Genomic DNA, 7,410 nt, shown 5'->3' with positions numbered 1-7,410 from the left:
TTTTGAATTGGGCAGTCAGCTTTTAAGTGTCCCCTTTCTTCGCAACCATAGCATCTATAGGTTGAAGAAGATACTTGGTTTTCTCTCTTTTCGTATTTGAATCTTCCTTTGTCTTTTCATTTCACGAACCTGTTGAGCCTCTTTATCATAAGTTTCAAATTTTCTTCCTCATCTGAGTCTTCATCTTCTAGTTTGCTTTTGCTCCTTTCTACCTCAGATTTTAAGGCTAGAGTCCTTTTCTTCTTAGTTTTTACTTCTTCTTCATCTAGTCTTCCGAGGTCAAGTTCATGCTCTCTCAATTTTCTGAATAATGCCGCTATAGTCATTGTATTGAGATTTTGTGACTCAGAAATTGCCACGACCTGTCTAAAGATTTCAAAATTTTAATATTAAGCTCATCATTTTCGAAAGACTTACCTAGTCCAATGAGATGATTAAATATGTTGGTGAAGCGTTTCTAGACGTCTGAAATTGTTTCTCCTTGCTTCATCCTGAACATTTTGTATTCTTGGATCAAGGTATTCTTTCTAGCTTTCTTTACGTCATCAGTACCTTCGTGGGTTACTCTCAGCAGTTCCCACATTTCTTGAGCAGTCTTACAAACAAAGATCCTATAAAACTCGTCAACAGTTAAAGCAGATGAAATAATATTCTGAGCTTTTACATCGTTTTGAAACCTTTTCTTTTCTTCAACAGTCCACTGAACACGGTGCTTTGGTTCCTGCATATTGTCAGTAGGAATAGAAGGACCAAATGCAATAACTTCCCAAATATCATAATCAATACACTCAATAATTATTTGCATTCTAACCTTCCATAATGCATAATTTTCACCTGTGAATAGAGGTGGTTTATTGATAGAAGCACCCTCTGCAAAAGTTTGATATGACCCTGCCATTTGAATAACTATGAAATCAAGCTCTGATGCCAGTCAGAGCGGCTGCAACGGAATGGTTAGCGTGGAATAACAAACCAAGAGGGTTTTTAATACGAACGTGTGCCTTTTAATTTCTACTCAAGTAAACTTACCAAGCAAATAATAATAACAAATAAAGAGAGTAAGGTTGAGAGAAATTTGCATAGATGATTTTATCCTGGTTCGGATGTTACCAATCCTACGTCCAATCGCTTATCTCAAAACAAGATAAACAATTCAGTAATCACAAAACAATTACAAATTACAATCACAAAGAAACAATTTGTAAAATTTTAGAAACCACCTCTCTTGATACCACAAGAGATGAACCTGCACTTCCTTTGAGTCTTCACAAAGGATGAACACCTCCTCCAAATGCTTCATGAAGGATGAACTTTCTCTGCCGAACACCTCCTTAGACACACCAAGGATGAACCAACTATTTCCTCAATCACCGTAGAAACACTTCACCAGCTCCACTGACACGAGTTTCACAAGCCGAACAAGAACACACAAGTCTCAATGATTTCTGAGTACTAGAGCACAAGGGAAGAGTTGATGTTGATGAAAAATGAGAGCCTATTTATAGACTCACGCAAATACTCTTCTATTCTTCGTTTCCAGCCATTTAACGCTTTTAATCGATTAATATTATTGTTAATCAATTAAAATGAGTACAAAGACTAGTTTTAAGGGCTAGAAAACTCCAACGGTCACTTTTAATGGATTAAAATGTATTTTAAGGGCTGAAAAAAGTTGAGTTTTCAGCTTTTACTTGTTTTAATCGATTAACACTATGTTTAATCGATTAAAATAGTGTGATTTTGACTCTGGAAATCAATTATATAATATGAAAGTACATGGAATCAAAACCACTGAAAATCTAAGTCCTAGACAATGAACTACAATTATTACAAAAGCTTTCCATCGCAATACAAGTCTTCATAACATCTTCTTGAATCTTGATTTCTCTTGACGTGATTTGGACATCATCAAAACTTCATCTTCATCATTTTGCTAACATTCTCCCCCTTTTTTATGATGATCAAAAATCCTTTGATTTAAAGCTTTTAGTAATAATCTGGATAAAAACACAACTTATGGAAGAAAAGAGCATTAGTGAATAAACACAGATGATGGAAGACCATCTAAGACACACATTGGACCTCTTACTAGAGCCATGGAGGATTCAAGAGGAAGAAGGATCACCTACCATTTTGCTTCTATGGAAGGTAATTTACATTAATCCTTCTTCCCATAATTAAAAGCACATTTTTCTTTGCTTTGTAGGATTAATAAAATTGGAGGGAGCAGCTGCCAGCATAACATTTGAGCACATGAAAAGAGAGACTTGGAGGGAGAAGCTTGCTGCCAAAGCTATCAAAAAGCTCAACAGATAACCTAGCTAGCCCAGCGTTTCAGAATTGGTGTTGTTTCACGTGTGTTGCTGAGTTGGAATGAGGCATGTTTGAAGCTGAAGCAAATTGGCGCCTTTTTCTTTAACTTCATTTTCTTTTGGATTGAATTTCATTTCAGATTTGAGGCTCTTATCTTCCTATAAATAGGAGACCTCTTCCCCTTTTTGTAGACACTTTTGAGCTTAGTCTAATTGTTGCAGAAATGAAATTCCAGCTTACCTTTGCTCTTGAGTCAACCCAATTCTTCACTTTCTTTCTCCTTACCTCTAGCTTCCTTCCAAAGTAGGAAGGCCCCCTGAGCTGAGAGGTTCTAACCCACTCCATTCTTCACTGAAACCATACCATTCTCTACATCTATTTCAGAATTCCGCTGCCTTCATTCTGCTCACTGGAACGTTTGCTGTTTCGCTTCCTGGTTCAATGAGTCTCCCCATAGCAGGCTTCCATCAACAGATAAATTAGCTTTAAACATTTTCTCCCCCTTTTTGATCATAATTAAAAAGTTGTGTTAAATTGTTCTCCCCCTAAGATAATACTCCCCCTTAATAAAACCATGTATGCATCTGAGCTAAATATATTTCAAATTTAAAGATTCATTCAAACATACACAATAGGAGATGTAAAGCTCAGTGTTGTATTAACGTTCGGTCTTAGTAGTGCTCGGTGTGTATTAGCTCTCGGTCTTAGTAGTGCTAGGTGTTGTATTAGCGTTCGGTGTTAATAGTGCTCGGTGTTGTATTAGCGTTCGGTCTTAATAGTGCTCGGTGTTGTATTAGCGTTTGGTCTTAGTAGTGCTCGATGTTGTATTAGCGTTCGGTCTTAATAGTGCTCGGTTTTGTATTGGTGTTCGGTCTTAGTAGTTCTCGGTGTTGTATTAGCGTTCGGTCTTAATAATGCTTGGTTTTGTATTGGTGTTCAGTCTTAGTAGTGCTCGGTGTTGTATTAGCGTTCGGTCTTAATAATGCTTAGTTTTGTATTAGCGTTCAATGTTAGTAGTGTTGAATTTTGTATTAGCGTTCGATCTTAGTAGTGCTCGATTTTGTATTGGAATTCGGTCTTAGTAGTGCTCGGTTTTGTATTTGCATTCAGTCTTACTAGTACTCGGTTTGTATTGGTGTTCGGTCTTAACTACATTCGATCTCCTATGGGCCTTACCTGTTAATGACCATTCGGTCATGCCTTAGTGATCGGTCTTACCAGAGTATTCGGTCTAAGTTCTTATTTTTCGGCCTTATGTTAAAGTTAGATCCTTAATAGTGTTCGGTCACTTCTTCAGCCTTACCTATTATGGACCGTTCGGTCCTATTCTTTGGAGTAGTGAGAAACCGTTCGGTCTCCAATGTATGTAGAGTGTTCAGGCTTGTATGTGGTTTTCCAGTTGTTTGATAACTTGTTTAAATTCAGTTATATGAACATGTATGAATAATGGAGTGGATGTTGTTATCAAGAATTATGTTCCAACTGATATGAAAGAGAATTCCAAGGAGGAATGTCTTAGTGATTGGTTATCAAGGTGGTGATAAAGTATGAATATGGACAGTGAAATCCACGACGTTCATCCTAACATTCTAATAATTACCAATTCTTAAGTAGAGATGGGTAAGTCATGTCGTGAGAATAGCAAGAGGCCCTAGCCTAGGGGGGGTCCACCGGTGAGTGATAACATGCTAACCTCGTGCGACAGTTGATGGGTTTCCAGTTACTACACCCACGAGTGCACGAACGGCCAAAGCTACATATTCATACTAGTCCAGACGGTCAAGTTAAAGTGGTCGGTCAATATGTGTTTATATGTTTTATACATGTGTATGATTATATGATCTGTTTGTTTGAATTGTATGCTCACATGACTATTAAATTACATTAGCTTACCATTCTTTTATGTCTTGTATATGTTATCTGTTCGGTATTTTCTTCTTTACAATAATCATCCGGTGGGTGTGAGCAAAGGATGGCGAGTTTTCTCTAGAACAGGCGCTGGATGGAGAGGACCCAACTGCTTAGACTAGAATCGATCGGCTATGTGTATAGTTTTGTAGAGACCGGTCGGTCATGCATATAGTTTTGTATTAAGATAGAATTTTGTAAAGTTTTAAATTTATGGTTATTTTAAGATAACTATAAGTTAACTTTATTATGAGAAACTGTTCTACATTATTATTATGTGATGACTCTTATATATAGTGTCCAACTATATTTTTGGGATGTTACATATCTCATTTCAGAAAATATTATTTTAAGAAACATGACTAATAAATTGTCCTGAATAATAATTAATTAATTTTATAAAAAAATGATTTTTATATGTTTTGAACATATTATCGTCTAAATATCATTGATTATTTCAAGTTTTTTAAAATAATCAATCAAGTCATTTGCAATCATTTAAAATTACCTTGAAGTGTTTTTTAATTAATTAGGTGTTTTTTAATTAATGAACAGACAATTTAATCCGTTATCTATATTAATAATTGATCTTGTTCAGTTATTTCAAAATCTCTTTTAATAAGAAAGTTCTCTCACTTTCAAAAACACACTTTACATACATTTCAAATATAGAGAGCATGATTGTGAGTAAGAAAGTTTTCGAGAGAATATCTTTTACAAAATTTATTTTGTTTTGAAGGATTGTTGAAGAATCCTCAAGGAAGTATGTTCAAACTATGGGGTGAATTTTGTATAATTTGTTACACATAAGGTGATGAATTTCTTTATTCTTTTTCTTCTAATTCAAATTTGTAAATATGTGCACTGGTGTTTGATGTGTCTTATAGGTAATTGAGTGTTTTTATTATCTTTTTTATAAATATTCTTGAAGGATGATTTAATAAAGGGTTATTTTTGTTTTGGTCTAGTTAGATAATTAGTGCTTCTTGTAATTACATATATATTTCAATATCTTTAGTGAAAAAACTTAACTTAGGTTGTTATTATTAACTCGATGGAAATTTAGGAATAAGTAGTATAGCATTCCTTATATATATGTCCTTGAATTTTCAATTTTGCTTCTTTTCTTAAAATTGTGTTTGTTATTGATGTCATTAATCTTTGAAATATTTAACGGGCTTTTTTATTCAATTCAATCCTTCTCTTAGTTGTCTATTCAGCCAGCCTTTGTTTTACAAATTATAATATTCTTGCTTTTAATTTAACTTTTTACTTGAGGATTCTCTTTTTTGGAGGAAGTAGGTTATGATCTTCCAAAGAAACCATGCGTAGAGAAAGACATTTTGGTTTACACTACTAAACCTTGCGATTTGATTGATGTATATCATGAATAAATAAATAAATATTTTTGAATTGCGTGTTGCTTTTGGTATGCATAATGTTGTAGGTGGTCATGTAAGTCTTTGAATCTTGAGATTAATACATGTTGTCTTGACTGAATGACGATAATAAACGTTCCTTTTATATGTTAAGGATGTAAAACATGAGTTCTGTAGCCATAAAAAACTGTTAATTTTAATATTCCTAAATATTTATTACTTGATTTTCGTGAATATTTAGTTATGAAAATGCATTCATTTTAAAATTTTAGGTGGATTGGGCAAAGGATGAATACATATAGAATTTTTAATATTCGCACACAAATGATATTGATTGATGATTGTTTGCATTGAATCTAATAGATTTTAAACCTTATGAACGGTCCATTAATTTAATTATTATTGATGGGGTAAGTACGTTGGTAATAAGATATTTTTCCTACAATATTAATATATTTCTTTGGTATTTTTAGACTACTTTAAATTTGTGAATAAATTTTCTCCAAAAGACACTTATGATGAGTGCATGAGCAAAAATGATTAAGAAGAATGTTTGAAATTGAAATAGGAAAATATTTTTGTATGTGACCTTTGTATTTATTTCTATATAAATTGCATGGCTTATTGAATGGGCCTAATTATTTCTATATAAATTGCATGAAATAAAATATATGAATAAAAAACTTATTTTGACTTTCGTAATTCAAGACTTATTTTATGTCTCTAAGTGAACTTTTTACTCTCATCTTTCAATTGTTAATCCAATATGATAATTTTTTCTCAATTTTTCAATCAGTTATAATTGTGATGTCTTTTTTATATTTTGATCTCCTTCCTATTTTTTATTTTTCTTATGACAATTGCCAAAAAATATCTTTCTTTAGTTTGATGTTCATCACTTAGTGTACTCGCTTGGCGCTTATTATTGATATTAATGAAATAATTAAGTGTTATTATTGATATTAATGAAATAATTTAAGTGTTATTATTTATATGAATGAAAGAATTTAAGTGTATTTTAAAGAAAAAATTAATGTAACCTAAGTTATTATGAGTCCATATAATAAATCTCTATTATGTCCTTCGACTACATACATTTAAAGTTAACTTGCTACTTCAATTGGTACTATAACTAATCTCTTCAGGACAAAAGGAAAAGATTCGTTGTGATTATGGAAAAACAGGACAAGTAATAAAGAATCTCATCTATTCAAAAGGTGACCTATTTAACAACTAGGAAAAAAAGAATGAACATGTTTTTTTTAATATTGCCACATCAATTTGACATTATAAAGAATCATAATTACATACCATGTGACAATGACTTAAAACTTCTACCTAAACACTCAAGAAAAAGGAACACCTAAGAAATATATGCTAAATTTTAAAGTTAGAAAGCATTTGATTATAAAAGTATCATTTCAAGTACACATGTATACTTTTACTTCAAAATTTGGGTTTTGGATTAAACAAATAAAACTTTCTAAAATAAATTTAAATATGAATCATGAATTTAGAACTCAACGTCAAATATATAATGAATTATACACCGTTTGTCAAATCCATAGAAATTTTCCTATCTATCAATTTCGACAAATATATTTGTGATATTATCTTCTTTAGAATATTGTTAAAATTGAATTCCTTAATTATTTCTCTTTTCATTTATTTACTTCATTCAATTTTTCATCTTTTATTTTCTATATAAAAGAATAGTTAAAATATCTCTGTTGAATTTAATTAACCATTCTATATATTGTGAACACTATGTTGACCAATTTCGTAATAAATCATGAGAATGTCATATAAA

The sequence above is a fragment of the Vigna angularis genome, chromosome 1 (genome assembly GCF_016808095.1).
Source record: "Vigna angularis cultivar LongXiaoDou No.4 chromosome 1, ASM1680809v1, whole genome shotgun sequence".
NCBI classification, from domain to species: Eukaryota; Viridiplantae; Streptophyta; class Magnoliopsida; order Fabales; family Fabaceae; genus Vigna; species Vigna angularis.
This window is presented reverse-complemented; position numbering follows the sequence as displayed.